The sequence below is a fragment of the Stegostoma tigrinum genome, chromosome 14 (assembly GCF_030684315.1).
Source record: "Stegostoma tigrinum isolate sSteTig4 chromosome 14, sSteTig4.hap1, whole genome shotgun sequence".
NCBI classification, from domain to species: Eukaryota; Metazoa; Chordata; class Chondrichthyes; order Orectolobiformes; family Stegostomatidae; genus Stegostoma; species Stegostoma tigrinum.
The window spans coordinates 46,637,635-46,664,788 of NC_081367.1; the positions used below are offsets into that span (position 1 = coordinate 46,637,635).

Sequence of the window (27,154 nt, forward strand, 5' to 3'; positions counted from 1 at the left end):
TTTCAATAAATGTTATTACAATGGAAGATTGCATGAAAAGAGTAACTGTAATTTAAACAAACTGGAACTTCATATGATGTTTCAGATTCTGAAATGATTCCGGAAGATGTTTGAAATCGTTTATTTCAAACACGATACACCTTTTCTCTATCGGTCTAATATCACAGTGATAAGTTTTCATGACTGGCTTTGAAATTGCACTTTTTGAAAGCCTGTTCTGGCCATTGATTGCATTTCAATAACCTTAAGTTCCTTATTGAGCTTAGATTGTTTCTATCACTGTTGGAGCTCAATGTCTATGCAGATGGTCTTCCCTTGGATGCTGGCATGATATTCCAAAAGATATCCCACAGTTGATAAAACTGCTTCACAAGAATAAATATCGTTGACAGGAAGAAACATTGAATTTGACTTTGTGTATTTGCCAACAGCAGCATATTTATCATGATTATTAACACAAATTATCATTCAATATTATATATACATTGTCTTGATGGCGTGACAATTAGAAATAACAAGAAAGAATTTTAAAAGTTGTATTAATATAAAATACTCTAAAATCTCAAGACTCCTCAATGTCCTTCACAGCAAATGAGGTATTTTAAAGTGTTGCAATTTAGGGAAATGCATGAGCCAGTTTACACAGAGCAAGACCACACAACAACAAGACAAACAGCCAGGTCATGTTTCTGGTTTTGGTGGTTGAAGGGTAAGTGTGGGACAAAGAAAAATCTTCCATACCAATAACCTTCTGTCTGTTTTTTTAACTTTGTTTCCTTAGTAAATCAAGAGGTGGATTTTTAGGAATTTCAGCATTCATGCTTACAATCAAAGCCTAGTACTAGTTCTAGCATCTGCAGGACTGTTCATCTCCAGATAAACTGTTTCAAATCCTTTTTTAAAATGATATCCCCATTTGAATTCTGATTTTTTTTTAAAGACCAAGGTGTAAAATGTTTATATCCAAAAAGTCAACTTGATTTCTTGTCTTTCACTTAAAATCTCACTATTTTATTTGCCTGTTTTCCCTCTTTGCATCACCTCCTATTCTCTTTTTTTCTGTTAGCTTTATGGTGCTTAGTAAAGTTTTTCACTAGGGAATTTTCATAAGAGGCGCATGATGGGTGCGGTGAATGGTCATATTAATTACAAAAGGTCTACAAAGTTTCCTTAAATGTGCCCTGAGATGACTTGAAGGTCAAGTTCTATGAAGGATTGTTCCATTAATTAATTGTTCTTGTGAAAAAGGAGTTAGTGAAAGATACAAATTGGACTATAGATAGTTAGAACGATTGGGATAGAACTATAAAGCTTAGTCACTTTTGGCCTTAATGTGTTGCTTAGAAATACTTAATTGTTAACTTGAAATTTTGTAGAGGCATTTTAAGCTGTGGACATTTCTTCAGCTCTGGAGACTGCACCGGTAAAGTGAGATATCTAACAAGGAGGCATGAATATCTTGCAAGTAAATGTTTATAATGAAATGAGAAACCAGATATTGAACTTCTCAAGGAATGTAATGTCTTTAGTAGTATATGTGTTGTAACTGACTACTCCAAACGTGATCCAGCAAGTGTCTGGTGAAGCATTTCCTTTCCTGTAATTGAAGAGTGTTGGAAGTACCATTTCAAAAACCCAGGGATTTTGTATGCCTTGAGAACCGCATGCTGACTTTGTATATGCAACTTTAAATCATTTTGGATGTGAATTCTGATATAAGTCTTATCTTCTTTCTGTTGCTTCGTTAACTTGTTGATCACCATTTAACCAGTTGGTACAACGTACTGCCCTGAAAAAAAAAATATCCATGAGGATTTTAAAAATGAAATACGTAAGATAATTCATTTTCTTCCAACAAAAAAATCAATCAATAGTTTAGGCAATTAGAATCAACAAAACCCTATAGGCACATGTAAATAATTTCTGAAACCTATACTTACTTCAATCAAGGAAGATAAGAAATCCTGTGGAAAACAGAAAATAATTTTGGAAGACGAGTACAGACGAGTATATTATCACTTATGAGCCCCAAGATATTTGTAGAATAATAAAAATGCACACTTTCTTCATAGGTCAAGCAATTAAATTGTTGTAAAATAATTTCAAAGTGCCTTAGTGACAAGATTTATAAAAGTTTCACCTTTTCATATCCAGTGATTTAATGATGTTATCCAGTCATTTGGTCCTTGAATCTCTTCAAACAAGCTGACGAATCCAATCTTCACACTCCTTCAGAAGGCTTCAAAATCTCACTCATACACCAACTATCGGTGTGAATAATATTATCGTAAGGGAAAAATTATCTGAATAAATCTAATTTAATTCAACCAACCATATTTACTAAATTATTTCTATTTAGACAGTCTTACACAGCTAATCAGACTGTGTTGGCAGCACCATCTGGTGCCACAAGACTGGAATGCAGTGAAGTGTAATGAGGAGGAACAGATTATTAACATGATCTGTACCAATATCCAAGACATTCTTCATACTGAATCTTCAGAAGACAATTAAAACACTGAACATGATGATTATCTGTACACTGAATTGCTGTCTTGACAAGACCAAAAAAAATGAAAGAGAATTCAAGGACTCCTCTCAAGAAGTCATCTGTCAGAAACTAATATCCAACAATGAAATCAGACCTGGGTGTGGCAGATATAGCACAAACTCTTCAGCTGCTTCCCTCAATATGTCACTAAAAGAGACAGATATAAGTAGAAAACCAACGTAATCCTTCTCTGGAACCTCAGTTTTTCAATATGGGCCCTCCTTCAGTCTGTTTCAAAATTATCCCAAGTTAGAAGAACAGAAGAAAACAGCATGATCAACACCATTTCAGAACACAGCAGAACTAAGAACTAAGACCGTTTCTACTGAAAATGCATTTTCCAAATTATCTTGGGTGAATAAGGAGTTCAGTGACAGTGTGGCTATGTTACTGGACTTGTTTCTAGAAGCTTGGATTATAACTAATGATCTGGAGACAGAAATTCAGAATTCATCATGGCAACCAGATAACATAAATGTAATTATTTAAGAATAATGAAATTAAATAAAGCTGTCATCTGTGACAGGAACTATACAATTGTCATAAAAATCCATTTGGCTCACTAAATGTCTTCAGGAAATTTGCTATCCTTACCTGATCTGGGCTTTATGTGACTCCAGAACCTTGGCAATGTGTATGACTCTTAACTGCTGTATGAAATATCCAGAAGACCACAGAATTGTATCTCAAAGGCAGTTAGAGGTGGGTAATGATTTCTCATCTTGACAACAATGTTGAAATCCTGTAAATAAAGACAAAGAGTCAATATAGTTAGAAATGAGAACGTGGTTTCCAAAGCCATAGTATTAGACATAATCTTTCATCAGAAACTAGGCGACAGTGTAGCTCTTTATTCCACCACGCACCAGGAATGAAATTTATCCCAAATAGATGCAAAATAAATGCGTGCTTCCCAGGAACACAATGTTAAAAATTCATTTAGACAATAACACTGAAAAAATGGTATTTTTAAACACTGGAAGGATTCAGGTACTTGCCATTCCAAACAAATTATGCAACCTGATTAGTTGAATCATCAAAGGCTGTCCTGCAGAGGAGAATTCAGTTACAAGAACCACAGGGACAGTGAGAGCATATTTTATTTATGGCCTCAATGTTGCAATGCGGCTTTAGAATCCAAAATCCAAGATGCAGTAGATTTTTTGGAATTAATTCATGTGGAGAACAGTTGCAGAAAATTTGAAGGGGCCAGTCCAAAGACCTCACACATACCTACCAATCAATGCTCAGAGAGATCAGGGGACATCATAAGATGATGTCCTTCAGAAGTAGGATATGAACAGACTAATTCTTTTCCCCTGGTTATTTGGCTCTGCACAAGTGGCAGAAAGCACAACTTCTGAAAGCAAAACATAAGCCACTCAGAAAAGACAACATTCACATTAATGCATGTCCATTAGAGTGTCACAAATACAACAATGAGCTACTCTGTTACCAGTGACTGGCCGTGCAATCACTGGTAATGTTTCCATCCTTAATTAGGCAAACATATTTCCAAAAGAAATCGCAACACTTTCAGACTCACGATAAAACGACCAACAAATTGGCAGAGACATTTCTAATTTAAGATAAATGTGTGGAGTATGTTATCTGTCATTTCCTCACTTCAAACCTGATAAAAAAATAAATAAGGTAAAAGGTTTGATAGGACTGCTTTTGGGGATCGAGTTTGATGATATGCCCAGTCTCATTGAGCAAGCAGCTTGTATACCTTTTATCATGTCATGGAGGGCATTGTTGGATAATGTTATTATTGAGTGGCTTTTCCTTGGGAGCTTTCAATTTACTATCTTTTGCAAGAGGGTGGTGGATTTTTGGGCTGAAAGGTGGGGAGTAATTGAGTAATTGTAAAACAGAATTATGATCTTAGAGGAACTGTAGTCACCATTTTCTCAAAATCAGCTTGTGCCCTTTCCCTATCTTCTCCTGAGATAAGCTCTGGACATGTAGTAGCAAGGGCTGCACTTTCATGTTAAAGTGTTCTGGGAGATTCAGCAGATCACCATGGATTTGGAAACATGCCCAATGAGTACTGGAGAGGTTATCTCATACAGTCTAGACAATAGAAACACCACTTCAGTTCATGGTTTGCTCCATGACATTTTTGATTGCCTGATAGCTCTGTTTGGAGAAGGCTTGTTCCTGTGGGTGTATAGCAGAGGAATGTTATTTCTCAGGTGTAGACCAAGTAGCAAATGACACCCAGAAGTCAGCCTCTGTCTTGTCATAAGGGGAAGGTGGAGGAGTGGGGAACAAAGGTGGTGGGTATCGCTAATGGATATCTCAGGGTAAATGTGCCATGGCTGCTTCCAGAATAGCAGATATTCATGAAGAGGATCTTCTGGGCCAGTCATAGATTTATTGAGTTATACAGCATGGAAACAGAATCTTCCATTCAACTCCTCCGCACAAACCAGACATCTAAATTGATCTAGTCCCATTTGCCAGCATTTTTCCCATATCCCTCTAAACCTTTCCTATTCATTTACCCATCCAGATGCCTTTTAGATGTTGTAATTGTATCCACCTTCATCACCTCCTTTGACTGCTCTTTCTATACACAAATTACCCTTCACACGTAAAAGTTGCCCTTCAGGACCCTTTTAAATCTTTCCCCTCTCACCTTAAACCTATGCCCCCTGGTTTTTCACTCATCTTCCATTGGAAAAAGTCCCTGGCTATTCACCCTATCCAAACCCCTCATGAAATTAAAAACCTCTATAAGGTCACCCCTTAGCCTCTACCGCTCCAGGGAAAAACGCCCCGGCCTATTCAGCATCTCCTTGTTGCTCAGATCCTCCAATCCCAGCAACATCCTTGTGAATCTTTTCTGAATCCCTTCAAGTTTGACAACATCTTTCCAATAGCAAGGAGACCAGAACTGTATTCTGTGTTATAAAAATACAACTGTAATTTCACCTCCCGAGTCCTATTCAAGTACTGACCAATGAAGACAAAAGTGTCAAATGCCTTCTTCACCACCCTGTCTACCTGTGACTCCACTTTCAAGGAAATATGCACCTTCACATCTAGGTCTCTTCTTTTGGCAACACTCCCCAGTGTCCTACCTTAAAGTAGATGTGTTATCTTGGTTTGCCTTATCAAAATGCAACACTTCACATTTATCTAAATGAAACTCCATGTGCCGTATAGTAACTAGGTGTTAATTAAAAAGTAGTTCTTTCCACAACAGAATGTCTCGCCATTAAAATGTGGGGTCAAGAGTCATTTGCATGCACAATTACATCTTGCACTAGGCAGCCTGCCAAATCCATGTGCTGTCTTTCCTCTCTTTGCACTGGCCAGAGAGAAGATGAAGATATTGCTTTTCATTATATACACAGCTCCAAGCACCTTTCTGAGGAAGCAGTGGCCACAAACTTTGAAACGCTGCTAATGTCCCCTGCTCCCATGCAGAAGATCAACTGAACTACAAATTTATGGTGATAGTGACTTTGACATCCACTACCAGTGTCAACTTCACCCTTATCAAAAGCTGAAGGTCAGGTTGTAAGAGATGGCACTCCTCCAGGCCACCTTCTTGATGAATGCATATAACTCATTCTTTGTATCTGACTGAAGTGGAACTAGGGGACAAGCTCCTCAAAGAAGTGGTAAGACCTTCTACTGAGAGCCCTCCTTCAACTGCACACAGAGTGTCTTCTCTGCAGCCTTCACTCTATTTCCAAACCAGGCTGCAGCCGAGGACCAACTGCAGGGAGAGCCTCCATTACTGAAGTAAACTTTTATCTAATAGCACACTCAAATCTCTGACTTAGATCATAAGACTATAAAAAGTAAGAACAAAAATAGACCATTCAGGCAATCAAGTGTGCTGCACCATTCAATGGAGTCCTGGTTGAAGAGAAACATCCTGTCAGCATCTACCCTGTATGTTTCCTCATAAATTAATCCCTCAACCTAATGACTCTTTTCTAGATGGCCTCCAATGCCAGTATATCTTTCCTTAGATAAGGCGATCAAAGTTGTTCACCGTATTCTTTGTGTGGTCTCACAAATACTATGTTTGGTTTTACCAAGACTTCACTACTTTAGTACTCCATCCTGATGGAGGCCAGCAGTTAATTTGCCTTCACTGTTACCCATTGAACTCACATGCATTTTTTTTCAGGTTTATGCATGAGACCTTCAAATCTCTCTATGTTGCAGTCTTCACTTGAATATTATTCAGTTCTTCTATTCTTCCTGCCAAAGTACATAACCTCACATTTTCCCACATATTTTCCATCTGCCAAATTTTGCCCATTCACTTCACCCATCTATAACCCATAGTAATCTATTTGTGTCACTTTCATCGCTTGCTTTCCTACCTGTTTTTGTTCTGTCTGTAAGCTTAACAGTAACACATTCTTCTCCATCATGCAAGAACTAATATATATTGTAAAAATTGTGGCTTCAGCATTGATTGATGTGACATTTCATTGGTTACAAGTTGCCAATCTGAAAATGCCCCTTTATCCCAACTCCCTTTCTTCTATTGGTTAGCCAGTCCTCCATCCATGCTAACAAAAACACAAACATCATGGTCTCTCATTCAATAATTCAACTTGCGGTAACTTGTCAAACACTATTGGAAATCTAAATCCCCTTTATCTTGTCCGCTTTGCACCTTTACAAATGGGTCGGCAACACAGAATGAAAAACAGCTCAACTATAACCTAGATGGGTCTCCCTTTTAATTTGTACCTCATTGGTGCCTTGTATAGCTGAATACATGTTCAGCTGGAATGCTTAATAGAGAGTGGTCACTGGGCCTGAGTAAGCCAAAATGGCAGATCACCTTGTGCCAAATCAGCTTTGGAGTTTATTTGACATCATAGTTCACTGAGTCTGAAAGTTTTGGGTACATGTACAGCATGCCCAAGCTTGTAGCCTTTCAGGTCCAGCACACCGTGGAAAGCATCCTGGTTGACATTTTTTGGAGTTCAGCCCTTTGTAACCCTGGCACCAGTGGTAGCACGGAGTTGAATTTCAAGGCTATACACTTATTGGTTTTGTTTTGCCTCCAAGACCCCTGTAGGCAGCTAGCACTGTAACACGATGATGCAGTGAAATTACACCGATCACAACTCAGACAGATACCCCAGCTATGCTGGAAGCAGTGATAAAGACCGCAAATGAAATGACTAGGACCAGAGGATTTCTTATGGAGCTAATGTCTTGGAATTGGGCAGGCAGATGTCCCAAGCACCTGATCAACCTTGCCATGAGTTACTCAGAAATCTCAAGTGACCAACTTTTACCTCTAATATCACTTTTTTGTTTTTATGTATGGCTTTCCATGTTAATTGTTTAAATTGTTTGAAAACATTGAAAGCAAAATGCAGTTAATCAAAGGTAACATTTTTAAGGTTCACTGTCATCTATTTTCTTGTATTTAATTAGTTCTAATTTTCCTCATAAAACCTAAGAAAAAGATTGATCATGATGCTTAACATAGTTTCCCAAAGATCTTTGACACCTCCGATCCATAATGCACAAAACATTGATTACTTGGGAGTAATTACAGTGGTTTAATCTAGGCCTTCAGATGATGTCATGAACAGTGAGAGCAAAGGCCAAGTGATTGACACTAACAACCTTAAGTCCCAGATCAGATTACAGCCTTAAATTCTCTCCATGACTTTTTTTGATATAATGTGCGTTATTTTAATTTTGCATGTGGAATTTATTCCATTCTATTTCTGTTGTTTTGCTAGCAGTAGCACTGAATGCTGATTGCTGCTATGAGTGAATCAGCGTACAGCAATCATGTTCTCCTGTATGGCCTGAGGACACCACAGCCCTGTGCAAATGAGCACAGGCTCCAGTGACAATTTCATTCATTCAGTCTCACAGAATGATTGTTTGTGGGTGAACAAACAAAATAACTTACTTGAATAAATTTAAATTTAAATTCTTAATTCTAAAACAAGCAAAGGGATTACAAATAAATTCTTGTGAACATTGTCTGGGCTTCTTCTTCCACCTTTCGCAAAAAAAGTGATAAAGAGGAAAGAATATTACTTATTTATGTGCGTGTCAACAGAGCTATTTGAAAGGACGTTGTAGCTTTCACTTCAGGAAATATTGCATTTGCTAAATAACAAGTGTCACCAAATCAACCTGAAGAACCTGATAAAAGTGGTTCAGCATGTAACTAATCATGAGTGAAGGAACAGTACTTTCTCGATTAACATTAAATAAACTAAGATATTTATAAATTAAATAGGTAGAGTCATGTCCTGCAGCTGCCAGGTAATTTTAGCTCAATCTGTTAGACATTTACCAGAAATGTGTGCGCAGGAAAGATAAGGTTAGTGAGATTCAAAGAAGGATAAATATGAATGGCTCTTTTTATCCATTAGCAAATGACATTTGGAGTAGTTGTTTTCTATGCAGATTTAACAGCCTGTCAATTTAAATCATCTTCAGATGGAAGCTTCTTCGTAAGCTTTGTTGGAGTATCCACAAATACATCTGAATGTTTACAGGTGTGCAGAAAGACACATGGAGGATTAGCTGTTCTCCAGGCAGCTAAATAATGACCTGAAATTTGACGCCTTTGACAAACTTATAATTCACTTATTGCTTCTGCCAATGTCTGAAGCTGGCTTTGATCCAGCAATTACATGTGGTGCTTCTACTCACCAAGATAGATAGCACTTGACTTCACATTCTAGTTAACACACAAGGTGGATTTTAATTATAAACAATACTTTACAACTTTAGCAATCCAGATTCAAAATCAAAAAACAGTTTCAAAATCATATGTAACATCAAGATAACAGAGAAAGATAAAGCTTTTTATTTGTCTAAGATGTAATGTTCTTTAATTTTGTCATGCACACATGGAGTTAAAAGTCTGGGTTCACCTACAAGAAAGAAAATGTTCTAATATATTTCAAAACAATATTTACAATCAGTAATTTGTCTCACTAATGGAACAATGGGATCAAACCTTTAAGTTCAAATAGAATCTTAAAAGATCGGTTGATGTATGTATGTGTTTACTTAAATATATATTTTTGATCACTTGATGTTTTGCAATTTAAAATCCAGTATTTACATTTATTCAGCTCCAATTTTGCCAGGCTAGAAAATTTCTGTGGACAGTGTTCGAAAAGAAAGTCCTGTAAGAATAGTGTGTGCATTATCTTTAACACAACTGTTACAACAACTGAGGTAATAAAATGTGAGGCTGGATGAACACAGCAGGCCAAGCAGCATCTCAGGAGCACAAAAGCTGACGTTTCGGGCCCAGACCCTTCATCAGAGAGGGGGATGGGGTGAGGGTTCTGGAATAAATAGGGAGAGAGGGGGAGGTGGACCGAAGATGGAGAGAAAAGAAGATAGGTGGAGAGAGTATAGGTGGGGAGGTAGGGAGGGGATAGGTCAGTCCAGGGAAGACGGACAGGTCAAGGAGGTGGGATGAGGTTAGTAGGTAGATGGGGGTGCGGTTTGGGGTGGGAGGAAGGGATGGGTGAGAGGAAGAACAGGTAAGGGAGGCAGAGACAGGTTGGACTGGTTTTGGGATGCAGTGGGTGGAGGGAAAGAGCTGGGCTGGTTGTGTGGTGCAGTGGGGGGAGGGGACGAACTGGGCTGGTTTAGGGATGCGGTGGGGGAAGGGGAGATTTTGAAACTGGTGAAGTCAACATTGATACCATTAGGCAGCAGGGTTCCCAGGCGGAATATGAGTTGCTGTTCCTGCAACCTTCGGGTGGCATCATTGTGGCACTGCAGGAGCCCATGATGGACATTACAACAACTGTATTTGTTATATTTTCTAGGAGAGATTGTGCTTAAAAATGGCAGTTCGATCTACAGTTTTTCATGGTACTACTTAATTATTTTGGGAGTTAATTGATTTGTCTGGCAGTTAAGTATCAATTCATCATATCAAGGTACAGTACAGAATTTCAGATACAATTCCAAAACTTTCCTTGCACGCCTGGTTTTTGCTTGTCCCAGTATGGTCACTTTGTCCTTACCAGACTGTTACCAAACTCCTAAGACCACATAAGATCATGATTGTGCACAAACGTACAGCAACACTGCACCAAATATAATCAAAGACCAAAGATCCCATACCAACAGTAAACAAGACCAACGTGATATACAGAATACCATGCAGCCAGTGCAATAAACATTTCATTGGACGAAAAAGGAGGAAACTGATGGCCAGGATACACGAGCACCAGCTGGCAGCAAAAAATCACGACCAGTATTCACTTGTCTCAATACATACAGACAATGAGGGCCATCAGTTTGACTGGAAAAAAGTTACCATATTGGGACAAGGGAACAACAGACATGCAAGGGAATTTCTGCAAGCCTGGTTCTCAGCTAGGAAATAGACCCGCTTTACAGACCGCTGCTAAAACAACAGAACAGCACCTCCCAGTCGCAAACCTTTTTAACTCCTGCTCCCATTCCTTAGACGTCATGTCCATCCTGGGTCTTCTGCAGTGCCATAATGATGCCTCCCGTAGGTTGCAGGAACAGCAACTCATATTCCGCTTGGGAACCCTGCAGCTCAATGGTATCAATGTGGATTTCACCAGCTTCAAAATCTCCCCTCCCCCCACTGCATCCCAAAACCAGTCCAGCTCATCCCCGCCTCCCTAACCTGTTCTTCCTCTCACCTATCCCCTCCTCTCACCTCAAGCCACACCTCCATTTCCGGCCTACTAACCTCATCCTGCCCCCTTGACCTGTTCGTCCTCCCCGGACTGGCCTATCCTCTCCCTACCTCCCCAACCATACTCTCCTCTCCACCTATCTTCTCCTCTATCTACCCACCTCCCCCTCTCTCCCTATTTATTTCAGAATCCTCTCCCCATCCCCCTTTTCTGATAAAGCGACTAGGACCGAAACATCAGCTTTTATGCTCCTAAGATGCTGCTTGGCCTGTTGTGTTCATCCAGCCCCACACTTTGTTATCTCGGATTCTCCAGCATCTGCAGTTCCCATTATCTCTGACCATCACTTGAAGATCACACCTAAGATTAAAAAGTCTTCATTTTTGTCAAGTGGCTTCAAATGTTTCGATGATTTTCAACCTGTTTAATAGCCCCTAGTCCTGATGTCATATTGTAAGCCATAGCAAAGTCAAGTAAATTACAGGTAGTTCTCCTAAAACACAGTAGTTGTGTTCTTGTGTGATCTCACGCTGTAGAAAATCGCATAATAGGGAAATTGTTATACCTGTACAGCAGAAAGTTTGTGTTATTTAAACAGCATCCACTATTCATCGATAGGATTACAGCCAATTTGCGTTAACTAAACGTGTGTTGTAGCAGAACCATCTGTATTTGTTTGATCACCATTTATGCAAACCAACTAACTCTTTGGGGATTTGAATATTCAGGGATGAGGTCTGAGGTGATTGGTGGCACTGAGTGTACAATAACTTTTGTCATGCATTTTTGGTATATGCACATTACTAGCAGCACAGCACAGATTTCCCATTCTTAATCGCCAAATTCCAAATTGTGGAGGAGGTGGTGATCTGCCATCTTGAAATGCTATAGTCACTATTGTGTGGGGGTGCAGGTGTACCTGCAATGTTGTTATGGGGAGAGTTCTAGGTTTTTGCCCTGGTGACCAAGGAACAGTGATAAAATCCTACCACAACATGATGGAGTGTATCTTCAATGTGACAAAAGGACTCAGGTCCCACCAGAACAATTTGATAGTCATTCCTATTGGATGGATACATCTGCAATAGGCCAATGTGACATAACTAGGCCAAACTTCAGTCAAAAGGGGAAAAGAAGCATATGTAAGGTTTAAGAAGCTAAAATCAGACAGGGCCTGTGAGGAACATAAAGAAAGCAGGAAATAACTCAAACAGGGATTTAGGAGAGCAAGAAGGGGACATGAAATGACCTTGGCAAGTAGTGTTAAAGAAAATACAAGGGCATTCTATATATACATTAAAAGCAAGAGGATAACTAGGGAGAAGGTAGAACTACTCAAGGATAAAGGAAGGAATTTCTGTTTGGAGGCAGAGGATGTGGGCGAAACCCTAAATGAGTACTTTGCGTTGGTATTCACCCAGGAAAAGAATATGGAGGATTGTGACATTTTTGTGTAGCATGCTAATATGTTAGGACATTTTGAGATCAAGAAAGAAGTGGTGTTGGGTCTCTTGAAGAGCATTAATGTGGATAAGTCCCCAGGGCCTAATGCTATCTATCCCAGGCTACTGCGAGAGGCAAGAGCAGAGATTGATGGGGCCTTGACCAATGTCTTTGTATCCTCACTAGCCACTGGAGACATCCTGGAAGACTGGTGAATAGCTAATGTTAGTCCTCTGTTCAAGAAGGGAAATAGGGATAGTCCCGGAAACTATAGATTGGTGAGTCTCACATCAGTGGTTGGGAAGCTATTGGAGAGAATTCTTAGGGATAAGATTTATGTGCATGTGAAACACCATGACCTAATTAGGGACAGTTAGCATGACTTTGTACTGGGCAGGTCATGTTTTACTAACTTGATTCAATTATTCCAGGAGATGACTAAGGTGATCAATGAAGGGAGAGCAGTGGATGTTGTCCACATGGATTACAGTAAGGCTTTCAGCAAGGTCCCTAGTGGTACACTCATCTGGAAGGTTAAAATGCAGGGGAACCATGGTGAAGTGGCCATGTGGATTCAGAATTGGCTTCCCCATAAAAGGCAGACGGTAGTGGTGGAAGGGTGCTCTTCAGGCTGGAGGTCTGTGACCAGTGGTGTTCCGCAGGGATGTGTACTGTCTCTGCTGTTTGTAACATATGTATAAATGAATTGGATGAAACTGTAAATGGGTAGGTTAGTAAGTTTGTAGAAGATGCAAAGATCAGTAGAGTTGAGGATAGTGTAGAAGTGTGTCAAAGGATACAGCGGGATATAGATCAATTGCAGATATGGGTGGAGGAAAGACACATGGAGTTTAATCCAGGTAAGTGGGAGGTACTGCACTTTGGGAGATCAAATGTTAAACAAAAGTATACAGTTAATGGCAGGACTCTGAACAGCATTGGTATATAGAGGAATCTTGGAGTTCAAGACCGTATCTACCTGAAAGTGGCCACTCAAGTAGATAGGATGGTAAAGAAGGTGTATGGCATGCTTGCCTTTATTGTTCAGAGAATTGAGAACAAGAGTCAGGATGTCATATTGCAGCTCTATAAGACTTTGGTCAGGCCACACTTAGAGTATTACATGCAGTTCTGATTGCTACATTACAGGAAGGATGTGGAGACTTTGGAAAGGGTGCAGAAGAGGTTTACCAGGATGCTGCCTGGACTGGAGGGTATGAACAATAAGGAGAGGCTAGAAAAACTCAGCTTGTTGTTTTTTTCTGGAGCAGCAGAGGCAAAGGAGAGACTAGGTAGAAATTAATAAAATTATGAGATGCATAGATAGTTGATTGTCAGAATTTTTATCCCAGAGCTGAAGTGTCTAAAACTAGGGGCAATGCATTTAAGGTGAGGGGGTAAAGTTCAAAGGAGATGTGAGGGGCAAGTTTTTTACAAAGAGAGTGGTAGGAGCCTGGAATGTGGGTTGTGGTGGAGGTGGATACGATAGGGGTGTTTAAGGGACTTTTAGATAAGCTCATGAATATGCAAGAAATGGAGGAATATGGACTAAGGACAGGCAGAAGCGATTAGCTTAATTTGGTTGTGGCGTCTAGGCCCAAGACGTCAGCTTTTGTGCCCCTGAGATGCTGTTACGCCTGCTGTGTTCATTCAGCTACACACTTTGTTAGCTTAATTTGGTGTCTTGTTCAGTACAACATTGTGGGCTGAAGGGCCCATTCCTGTATTGTACAGTTCTATGTTCTAAACAGGTTGATTATCAACTTGAAAATTCTTCCATGATATCTATGGCAGGAGATAAAAGTGTGGAGCTTCTGAGAAGTAACAACAATTAGTAGCTGCAGCACGGAGCCTCCTCATGTTAAAAGACTCTGTGCACAGCTTCTAGCCATGAACAAGAATCACCTGGTTTCAAGGTGTTATCACACACACACTCACACACAATTCCATGTACATGTCCAAAGTATTTATTTTCCTAATTGAGAATACTCCAATATGATTGGCTGCTTATTCTGTTGGATGATAGCACTGGTGCTGGACTCCCCAAGGCCTTCTTGGCATTATGCTAAAATTGACATTGGAAAAGGGGAAATCACACCATAAAGCAAAGGAAAGAATAGGAAGAAAGGTTAAAAGCTGTCATGAATAATATATTTTTCTGAAGGAGTTTTTGCTTATTTGAACCACATGATATGAACTGACTGAAGAGTAGTTAGATGTTAAGAGAAATGGGCAATTATAGGGTCAAGCACCCTATGGTATCCTTTCCGCTCTTCTATAGTCTGTCCTATAATTTGGACTCTGCCTCTGCCCTCAATACTCATAAAACATCTGCAGAAGCTTAAAGCATATACAAGGTTGAAATCCTGACTACTGTCCGATCCTTCCCCTAGCAATAGAAGGAGGACACATATTAAAAAATGAAACATCATTGACTGTTTGCATGCACCAAATTTAAAATCGGCATTCTACACCATTTAGAAAGCAACTTAGAGGCCTTCACAATGTATAGTGGAACATGCAAGTTCAAGATGATTGGATGAGAATATAGAAGCCATGCTTGGTAAGTTTGCGGATAACACCAAAATTGGTGGTATAGTGCCCAGTGAAGAAAATTATCTGACATTACAAAGAGATCTTGATCAATGGGTTGAAGAGCAGCAGATGGAATTTAATTTGCATATTTGGTATAACAGCAAGGGTAGGATTTATAAAATTAAAAGTAGGGCCTTGGGTGGTTTTATGGAACAGAGAGACCTTAAGTGTTCAGATACATAATTCTTAGAAGTTTGCATCACATGTAGACAGCGTGGTTAAGAAGGCACTTAGCAGGCTTTGCTTCATTGCCCAGGCCATTGAGTATTGGCCTCTTCTGGAGTATTGTGTCCGGTTCTTGTTGTTCTGTTACAGAAGGATATTATTAAGCTGCAGAGGGTTCAGAAGAGATATACCAGGATGTTGCAGGCATGGAAGGTTAGCATTCTAAGGAGAGGCTGGGACATTTTTCACTGGAGTGTAGGAGATTGAGGTGTGGCATTATAGAGATTGAAAAGATCATGAGGGGTATAGATAAGGTGAATGGCAGGTGTCTTTTCCCTAGGGTGGGGTATTCCAGGTCTAGGATCATTTTTAAGGCGAGAGGAGAAAGATTTAAAAAGACATAAAGGGTAATTTTTATTTACTGAGAGAGGTACGTGTGTGGAATGAGAAACTGGTGGATGCAGGGATAGTTAAAACATTTAAAAGATATTTGAGTAAGGACATCAATAAGAAATGTTTGGAGGGATATGGGCCAAGTGCAGGCAGTTAGGGCTCATTTAGTTTGGGATTGTGGTTAGCAAGGACTGATTGGACCAAAGGATCTGTTTCCATGCTGTATGACTCTATGTACTGTGATTAGAGGTTGGTAAAGTTTACAGATAATGGTGGTGCATATGGTAAAGATCATTTCAGTTAAGGCTCAGACCACTTGCTGTCAGACATGGAGCTTTAGTTTCTATCCCACTGCACCTGGTATGAAGTAAAGCTGGTTACCTGAACTCCGATGAGTCTCTCAGATTTTGCACTACCTATTTAGGTGTGTAGCCACTCAGCAGACTACTTAGCCATTGTTGATATTGCAAGCACTTAAATTAGTAGACAGCATGAGATAACAAAGTGTGGAGCTGGATGAACACAGCAGGTCAAGCAGCATCTTAGGAGCACCAAAGCTGACGTTTCGGGCCTAGACCCGAAACGTCAGCTTTTGTGCTCCTAAGATGCTGCTTGGCCTGCTGTGTTCATCCAGCTACACACTTTTTATCTCTGATTCTCCAGCAATTGATGCAGGTTAATTGTGCATCAGGAATTCCACGTCCATTTTAAGACCTTATTGGATTTGCAGCTGAAATCTTCTTGTACTATTCAAAGAGATTGGTTAGTCTGAATTTTACCAAGATTCAGGTGTGTGTCAATTTCAGGGATTTTCCAGGAGATCTTCCCTCCATAAGCTCTACGACTTATATCCTCCACTACTCACCTCAGTATTTATATACCTCATTTCTATGGTACCAGCCGAGTGCTAATTTGCACTCATCAGCAAGGTTGGCCATAGCCTAATGGCTTTATCTCTAGATTACTAATCCAGAAACTCAATCAATGTTGCAGGGAGTGGGACCCAAATCCTGCGATGCAGATGATAGAATTTGAATTCACTAGAAAGAAACTTGAACTAAGAATCTAATGACGACCTTGAAACCATTGTCAATTGTTGGGAAAAACTCATCTGGTTCACTAATGTTCTTCTTGGAAAAAAATCCTATAATCTTCACCTGGTCTGGCCTACATGTGACTCCAGGCCCACAGCGATGTGGTTGACTCTCAACTGCCCTCTGAAATGGCCTAGCAAACCATGCAATTGTACCAACTGCTATGGAGTCTCAACAAGAAATCAAACTGGATAGACCACCAGGTATTGGCCTCAGCATCAGAGAAGGCAACAGCAGAAACAGCCCGATTGACCTTGCAAATTCCTCTCTATTAACGTCTACGTATCAGTGCCAAAATTAGGACAGCTGTCACATAGACTGGTCAAGCAACAACCTGACATAATTATATGCATGGAATAATTTAAAGATATTTTTAATCAATCAATTTTTTAAATCAATACATCTAGAGTAAGTGGGATTTCAACCCAGGCCTTCTAGCCCTGAGGTAGATACACTATTTGGGCAACTTGTATTACTGTTCCCATTACATTATCGCTGTGCATTATCATAGACAATTCCCAAAAATCACCATTACCATCCCTGGATACATCCTACCCTACTAGCAGGACAGACCCATCAGAGGTGGCTGTACAGTGGTTTATAGTTGAGAGGGAGGAGTCCTGGGAGTCCTCAACATTGATTCTACACCCGATGAAGTCTCATGGCTTCAGGTGAAATACAGACAAGGTTACCACATACCATCCTCCCATAACTGACGAACCAGTACTCCTCCAAGTAGATCAATACCTGAAGGAAACGATGAGGTGCAAAGTGCGCAAAATGTCCTTTGGCTGGGGAATTTCAATGTCCACCACCAAGAGTTGAGCTTATTGGGTCCTGAAGGACATAGCTGCTAGATTGGGTCTGTGGCAGGTAGTGAGGGAACCAAACAGAAGGAAAAACAAATTTGACCTCATACTTTCTAATCTTGTGACTGCAGATTCATCTGTCCATGACAGTATTGGTAAGAGGGACCACTGTACAGTCCTTGTGGAGACACGTTCCACCTTCTCATTGAGAATATATTCCATCATGTTGTGTAGCACTATCACTGTACTAAATGGAATTGACTTTGAACTGATCAAGCAACTGAAGACTGGGCATCCATGAGGCACTTTGGGCCATCAACAGTAGCAGGATTATACTCCAAAATGATCCACAGCCTTATGGCTTGGCCCCTTATGAACAATAATTATGATTAAGAACCATCACCATAATTATGAATCATCAATATGTAACTCTACTGGCCCCTTATAAAACTCCTCTATTCACATATAGACAGACAGACAATAAGCAGACACAAAATAAAAGTGTTATGGGCAGAGGGAAGAATGAGGAAGGGAGTTCAATGGCCCGTCTGCAGGGTTGGCTGAGATGATCCATTTGGCTCATCAGTCCTTGCTGCTTCTCGATCTTCCTTCTCCAGGTACGTCCTCTTGTTTGTAAGAGGCACAGATGGTATGGTTCACACTCATGAAGTAGCTGACTCATTGATTAAGAGTTTACAGCAGTTGTTGAGGGGAAATGGGTTGGCTTTCTTCAGACTTGAGGTGCTTTTAATTGCAGAAAAAATCGACAGCTCTTTCCTTGTCAGATGATCAAAGGCTTTTGATTAATCATTCATATCCACAAGCTGCTCAGCATAATGTTCTCTACCGACAACAATGACAAATTACCTAGTGTAGTGTCTGCTCTAAAAACGCAAGGCAGGACAAAGTTCTTCAGCTTGTGCATAGATTGGTGAGACTACTACTGATGCCCACTCATTCATAGCTTCTTCCCATCTTTACAGCATCTGGTGATTTTTTAATCTATTGTAGCTCTTCATCACTCAACAACCCAGTCCCTATTTGTATCAAACATGGAACTGGTTTCTCTTTAGAGTGAAATCTCCTTGACCAAAGCTTAAAATACAATTTCGAACAAGTGACGTTGGGGAGAAGAAATGCTACAATATAAGATATCATTCATTAATCTTCAGACACTTTCAAGCAGTTCATGCAATACTACATGCAACATAGACATCAATGTAAAATCATAAAATGCTGGAAACATTCTGCTGGTCTCTGGCATCCATGGAGAGCAGGATGTAGGGTTAACATTTCAGGTCAGTGATCAGGCTTCCTACCTCTCTCCACACATGACATACTGTGTTTCCAATGTTTTCAGGTTTGAGACTGCCAGCACCTGCAGCATTTTGCTGTTTCTTAATTTCAATAGTCTGTGACTTACAAAATAGTGGAATACAGAAAAAACAATTATTTACCTCACAAAAGAACTTTGAGAATTGATAAACATATGACAAAGAATTCAAATGTAAACTATTAAAACTGTTCCAAGCTTACAATTATGTAATAAAAGTACAAAATATAATTGTGAAAGAAGTCAATGAAAAGGCGTAGAAGACAACAAGCAAGTCGAGACTGAAGGTACGTGCATAGGTTGGCTATTGTCAGATGTAATTACACAGTGACACAATGAACGATGCTTCAACAAATCACAATTACTTTAAGAACAATTTTGTTTGTGAACATCATTGCATTTCCCTATTTAGTGAATTGTTTCTGCTGTCACATAATTTCACAAACCAGAATTAGTTGTGTAACGGGAACTGACTTTAAATCTCAGAATGTATTTGTGTAAATCAGGAGATGATTATTTTCAGATGTAGCTGTTCTAAAGTATATTACGGTTTGGTACTTTTGCTGACCTGGATTGTCATACATCTACTAACCAGAGCTAATAAACAAAGTGCAGAAACATGAGACTGTCCTTTTTTCTAGAATGAGGTTAGCCTCTGCACATACAGTTACATATATCATGAAGGCTCTTGTGATCAGCAGCTGTAAGCCAAAGGTATAGAAGGAAAGGCAGCTCCACTGACAACTCCTTGTCACTTGAAACTATACAACAAGTTTTAACTCCAATAGAAGCTACATGCTATTGCAAATTAAAAGAAACTTGTGGCACCACAAAATCTCTTAACAATGGAATTAGGGTAGGTTTCTCACTCACACATAAATGCCAAGGCATGTTTACATCATTTTCTTGGAAAAGGAAGCTAAAAAAAATTATATAGCTGTTTGGTAATCTGCTGGAACCATTACGCAAACATTGTGGAATCTGCCGACTTTTGCTCCATCAATCCCAAGGCAAATGGACTCCACAAAAGCGATGGCCCATTTTCACTAGACCATTGTCCAGGTGAGGAAACTGAAAATCTACACATCAGCAAGTGAACTTTCAGTCCCTCTGTCAGATTTCTTCTATAGCTAAGGAAGGAGTATGTTTTCGTGTATTTGATAGGGTGTGATAATTCAATCCATCAATAAATCTATATTGCATTTTATTTTGCAATGGGTAACAGAGGTAGGCATCTCAGTCTTGGAACTCCTGGCCCTAACGGTAACTATTCAATTCTCCTACTAAGAAGAAGTAACCCAGATAAAAACCTGTCAACCTACAATGCCACTTGGTTCTGGAAAAATTCCAGAGCATGGTCAGTTAGATGCAAATTAATGAAAAATAGAGTATCTCAACAAGCAAAGAGGTGAAAATTTTTCTAAATTTATCTTTCAAACAAAAAGTCCACGAAAGGTTTAATTTGAATTTACTTTTTCAATGGTCATGAATGATGGTGGACAATTACACAACTTGCTGGAGGAGGAGGAGGCTCCACAAATATCCCCATCCTCACTGATGGAAGAGGCCAGCACATCAGTGCAAAATATAAGGCTGAAGCATTTGCAGAAACTTTCTGCCAGATGTGTGGGATGGATGATCCATCTCAGCCCCCTCCAGTGGTCCCCAGCATTACTGATGCCAGTCTGCAGGCAAATCAATTCACTCCATGTGATACCAAGAAACAGTTGGGGGCACTGGCTCCAAAACAAAGCCTATGGGCCCTGCCAACATTCTGGCGATAGTACTGAAGATATGTGCTCCAGAACCTGCCATAAACCTTGCCACTCTGTTCCAGTACAGCAACACAGTGGCATCTACCTGACAAATTGACAAGATTTGTCCTGCACACAAAAAAGCAGGACAAATCTATCTCAGCGAATTACTGCCCCATCAATCTACTCTTGATCATCAGTAAAGTGGTGGAAGGTATCATCAATAGTGCAACCAAGCAGCAGCTGCTCAGCAATAACTTGCTTAGTGACAGCCAGTTGGAGTTGCACCATGGCCACTCAGTTCCTGATTCCATTACAATCTTGGCTTAGACGTGGACAAAAGAGCTGAATTCCAGTGGTGAGGTGAGAGTGACAACCTTGACTTCAAGGCTGCACTTGACTTGAGTGTGGCTTCAAGGAGCCCTAGCAAACCTGGAAACAATGAGAATTGGGGGAAGACTCTCTGCTGGTTAGAGTCTTAACCAGCCTCATAGGAAGATGGTTGTGATTGTTGGAAGTCAATCATATCAGCTCAATAACATCATTGCAGGAATTTCTCAGGGTAGTGCCCGTGGCCCACTTGACTTCAGCTGCTTCATCAATGAACTTCCAATCCATCATAAGGTCAAATGTGTAGAAGTTTGCCAATGACTGTGCAATGTTCAGCCCTATTTATTACTCTTCAAATACTGAAATAGTCTATGGTCAAATGTGACAAGATCTGGACAAATGATGCTTGGGCTGAAAAGCGGCAAGTAACATTCGTGCCATACAAATGCCAGGCAATGACCATCATCAGTAAGAGACAGCCTACTCTCCTGCTGCTAACATTCAATGGTGTTACCTTCAGTGAATCCCCTACTGTCAACATCCTTGGGGTTATCATTGATCAGAAACTTGACTGGACTCAGCGTATAAATACAATGGCTACAAGAGCAGGTCGGAGACTAGGAATAAAACCAAAAGAACTGTGGATGCTGTAAATCAGGAACAAAAACAAAGTTGCTGGAAAAGCTCAGCAGGTCCAACAGCATTTGTAAAGAAAAAAACAGAGTTAACTTTTTGGGCCTGGAGGTTCTGAGGAAGGCTCACCAGACCCGAAACATTAACTCTATTTTTTGCTTCACAGAGACTGCTAGGCCTGCTGGGCTTTTCCAGCAACTTTGTTTTTGTTCCAGAAACTAGGAGTATTGCAGTGTGTAACACACTACCTGACTCCCTGGAGCCTGTCCACCATCTACAAGGCACAAATCAGGAGTGTAATGGAATGCTCCCCACTTGCCCGGATGAGTGCAGCTCTAATAACACTCAAGAAGCTTTAAACCATTCAGGAACAAAGCAGGCCTCTTGATTGGCACTACCTTTACAAGCATCCACTCCCTCCACCACTGACATTTAGTAGCAGCAGTGTGTCCTATCTACAAGATGCACTGTAGAAATTTGCCAAAGATCCTTGAACAGAACCTTCCAAACCCACAACCATGTTCATCTCAAAGGACAAGGGCAGCAGATATAGAGGAACACCACCCCCTTCAAGTTCTCCTCCAAGCTACTTATTATCCTGACTTAGAAACATATCACTTTTCTTTCACTGTCAGTGAGACAGATCCTAGAATAGTTTCCCTCAGGGAATTGTGGATCAATCTACAGCACATAAAGTGTAACGGTTGAAGAAAGTAGCTCAGAATCATCTTCTTAAAATCAACTAGGGATGGGCAATAAATGCTGGCTAACTAGCACTGTCCACACCCCATGAGTGAATTTTTAAAAAATGTCTCGAAAATGAGACATAAAGACTTTGAAGGTGGTTTATCTTAAATATCTTACAGTCACAAATAGTTTAAGTAATTCACATATTGCTGTATTGAACTGTTCAAGGGCAATGTCTGATGGAAGATTGACTTAGACGATTGCATTATTTTACATGTAATTAAATTAGTCACAATAGTTTATTAGTTTTATTGTCTTTACTGCCTTTTGTCCATTGCAAAACTTGCTTGCTGTTTTTCACATAGAAATAATCAGAAATAGAAATTGGACAGGATCTAGAACAGGAGAGCGCTTCCTTCCACTTGATCACCACCAGGCAGTAACATTTAAAATCCACTCCATTTATCAAGAATGGGGATGGGGGGAATAATATGAAGGTATCTAGTGGTTTTAAGGAGAGAGGAATTTTATTTCTCAAAAGTCAGCTTACTCAGCAGAGTAACTTTTTCCTGAGTCGGAAGGTTGTGGACTCAAGTCTCACTATAAACTTAAGCACATAAGCTTCATTGGTCAACATTCTTCCCTCAGCCAAGATCGCCAAAACCAAATTATTTGATCTTTCTTTCAAGAATACCTGTGGAACTTTGCCAGAAGTACTTTGGTTGCCACATTTGCCTTAAAATCGATGATTGACTTAAAAAGGTGAATTCTAATTTAGTAGACATAAAGTGATCTACAACATGAATAATTTGTTGACCTGTGCTTCACTATATAAAATTATAATCAATATCAGTCCAAACCAGAAGCTTTCACTGCATAAACTAACACTGCCTTCTCCTAGTTAGTATACCAGTCATTGTTTGGAGCACCATCAACATGGGCAGGAAGGGAACCTGAAAAGAATGGTTAAAATAACAAAATAATAAGCTACAACAAAGGCTAAAGACAACAACATCTTTTTTTAAACTTGCTGTGCCATTAAAACTAAAGGTTTGCAAATGTTTCTCTGGCTGTGGCACCCTGTATACAAAAGGAGCCACATGGACTCTGATTTCTGTAAATTTGTTCTGAAGCAAACACTTTCTAGCTGAAACTGTCACACAGATAACATCTCTCATTGAACTGTGGATAGGGAAGCATGGTCCTTCTCAGTTTTCTTGTAGCATTTTACATCAAGATAATGTCTCTCCCATGTCGTTATATTTTAGCTAAATGGTATGCTAAAAAGCAGTTTGAAAGGTGTACTGCTCTTTTTGATATAAAACTTTAAAGTCCCTACCCTCTGACCTAAAACCTAACCAAGCAGGAAATAATATTAGTTCAAGCGCATTAGAAACAGCTGTAAGGTATTAGGTGTTAAGTGTTAGGTTTGTTCTTCCATGAAATGGCTTTATGTTAAATATCATGCAGCATAACCTGTTGTTAAATTACTGTCTGCTTGCACTGAGCAATTTACCTTTATTTGCATTGCTGTTTGTTTAAACAACCATATATCCACCCACATGGTCTATACATTTTTCCAATAAGGTACATCTAATTTCAGCAATTTTCAAATGCATACAATATGGCTGCGTATTTATTGATATTTCCAATATGAATATACATCTAAACAGATTAATTAAAAATATCCATAAATGTAGTCAACTTTTATCTTTCTGTTCTGTTTAAGCTCATTAGTAGTGATGATTTTAAATTTAGAAGAAAATAAAATCTAATTTATTTTTAAAATTAATTTATTTTTAAAATCGGTTTAACAGGAAAACATTCGAAGTGTATTAAGGTAAAGGTGTATGTCTAATTATAAGATCAGAAACCTAATCAGCCAGAATGCTTATTAGTTCTTTAGGGCATTATGGAAACTAATGAAAAGACCCGATTTCCTGGTTTAAACAATTAAGCAATCTGCTGCTGTGGTTACCCCTAACAACTTCCAAAGAACAGAGCATTGCTAAGCAAACAGGACAGAATTTGAGAAGCCCGAGCCAACAAGCAAGCAGAAAGCACTTGTGCCCTTAAACTCACTACCTTTTTAGATTACAAAACAGGAAATGAGAGCTGGCAGTTCTTGGCCATGCTCTATGTGAAGTACTATGTGCATTAACCCTTTGAAAATTGTCAGCAATTTGTTTGTTACCGAAAAAGCAACATCTTTCGGTGACATTTTTAATTTAGCATACGCGCTGGAGGTGTATGGTGCAGGACATGTAGAATATACAGCTCTAAGCACTCTATGCTTGAGCACAGGTGCATGGCCCCAACTTACGGCATTACAGAGCAGCTGTTGTCTTTGTAAAGTGTTAGCATGCCTTGGGTCACAATGAGGCCAAATACAAATGAGATTGAGTGAGTAGTAGGCTGCTAAATTCTTTGACAATCATGATGCCATAGAATTATAGAGTTATACAGCGTGGAACAGACCATTCAGCCCAACTTGTCCATGTTGATCAGATATCCCAAAATGATCTAGTCCCATTTGCCAGCATTTGGCCCATATCCCTCTAAACCCTTCCTATTCATGCACCTGTCCAGATGCCTTTTAAATATTGTAATTGTATCCACCTCCACCACCTCCTCTGGCAGCTTGTTCCAAACATGCATCACCGTCTGTGTGAAAAAGTTGCTCCTCAAGTCCCTTTTAAATCTTTCTCCTCTCACCTTAAACCAATGCCCTCTAGTTTTGGACTCTCCTGGGAAAAGGGCCATGGCTATTCACCCTTTTGGTGCACCTCCTGATTTTATAAACATCTATAAGATGACCCCTTAGCCTCCAATGCTCCAGGGAAACACCTCAGCCTATTCAGCCTCTCGCTATGGCTCAAAACTTCGAAGTCTGACAACACCAGTATAAATCTTTTCTGAACCCTTTCTAGTTTAACACATCTTTCAGGGAGATCTGAATTTCATTCAGTATTCCAAAAATGGCCTCACCAAAGTCCTGTACAGCCACAATATGATGTTCCTACTCCTAAACTCAATACACTGATGAACGAAAGCAAGTGAGCCAAATGCCTTCTTCACCACCCTATTGACTTGCGACTCCACTTTCAAGAAACTGTGCACCTGCACTGCTACTTCTCTTTTTGTCCTTCTTCAGGCAGACATAACACGATGAAAGACCTGGTGAATCATTGAAACACAAATAGGACTAGTCGAGGAATTTTTACAAGTTATAATAAAAGTACACAAAGCATGACATAATACCTTCACTCCTTAGCCATAGCAGTTATTATGAATGTGCCATTACCTCAACGTTTGCTTTGTCAACTCTGGTTCCGAAGTATCCCTTCTTCAGTCCTTTTCCAATGCTCCCAGTGAAAACACTATATTAACATCGCAAATTTACTGAAGATTGATGATTACATCTTATGATTATGCTTAATTTATTATAATACTGTCTTTCTATTGCAGACTACATCTACAAAAGCACCAGAAGAGGCAAGTGTAGCTCACTGAAACAAAATAGTTTTATCTCTCTTCAATAGATTTTCATTATGGTGATGGTGTTGCTTTTGACTATCAGAGCAAACATTGTCCTGTTAAAAAAAGAATTAAGTGCACTCTCCATTGAAAGAAGATTCAGGTTTCATAAAAATACTTCTGTAGCTACGCAAAGATTATTCCAGCCAACCAGATTTACGCTTTTCTAATTCAAAAGTTTGGATCAAATAATGCAGTTCGTACGTTTTCGGATCTGCTTTTCACATCTGGCAAGCAATTACCATCCTTGCTCCTCAAGCTGTGGCCTAGATTCCATCAAGCATGCTGCAAGTGAAGATCCTAAATCATAAGTTTAAAGCTGCAGTTATTCCTAGAGCTGCTAGTATCAGGCTAGTTGCTTACATTACTAGAATCACTCTTCTTTACGTCAGAAGTATTTCATTGGCTATCTCAAAGTGCTTCACAGCCAATGGAAGGGCTTTTATACATATTATTATTTCCATTTTGCTGTAATGTACTAAGACTGAGATTCTTGGTTAATAGATTCAAGTTTCTCTGTTAAATATGCTTCACATTAAGAAAAGAAACACAAATTACTAACTTACTACTCTCTATAATTTAAGTGTTAATGTACTTTAAAAAAAAGAAGTCACGTACCCATGCAAATAAATACACGAAGAGACCAGCCAAAGCACAAATAGCACAGGTGGGGAATAAACAAAAATATCAATGAAGCACAGTTCTGGCACCAGTCTGGATTATAGGCATTGATAAGTTTATTTTCTGTGCGATTCCTCTGGACTGTTTGAGGATGACACAAGCTTAATGGGCACAGAGATACTTGACCTTCCATTCACTGGTTGAAGATTCACCTTTCAGTGCCTTGGAAAATGGTTTACCTTTTGTCTTTTCAAGAAGGGAATTTACAAAGAAAGAGAGAGTTGCCAGATGTTTGGAATGTTCTCATGATTCTCCACTCACAGAGGACAAATGCAAAGGAGAGACAGAGATAGATGCTTTTTCCTTAACAGTCATAAGCTGAATGTTTCTACTATATTGTTCAAATACCAAGGTGTAGCTTCTCGGCCAGGGCCAGTCAAGAAGTTATTACTCTGCAAAGTACTCCTGAACACACACAATGGTTCTGGTTGGGAAATCGATCAAAAGTCTGTCACTGGCCCAAACTGCCCTGGACACACACCCATG

The 27,154-nt window shown here is 39.6% G+C and overlaps 1 protein-coding gene across 2 annotated transcripts in view; it reads right to left on the minus strand.

Moving 5' to 3' along the window:
- Positions 1 to 271: 271 nt before the first annotated feature.
- LOC125457933 (uncharacterized) overlaps positions 272 to 27,154 on the minus strand; it is an 839,746-nt gene continuing 812,863 nt past the window's right edge. The window contains exons 4-5 of one of the 2 annotated variants that reach the window (XR_009446672.1): positions 3,146 to 3,293; positions 272 to 1,789 (exon numbers count right to left, since the gene is read on the minus strand). The gene's annotated coding sequence lies outside the window, so the exon portion shown is untranslated. Of the gene's footprint in view, positions 1,790 to 2,659; positions 3,294 to 27,154 lie in introns of those variants that run through there. The other variant, XR_009446670.1, reaches the window with a different exon arrangement.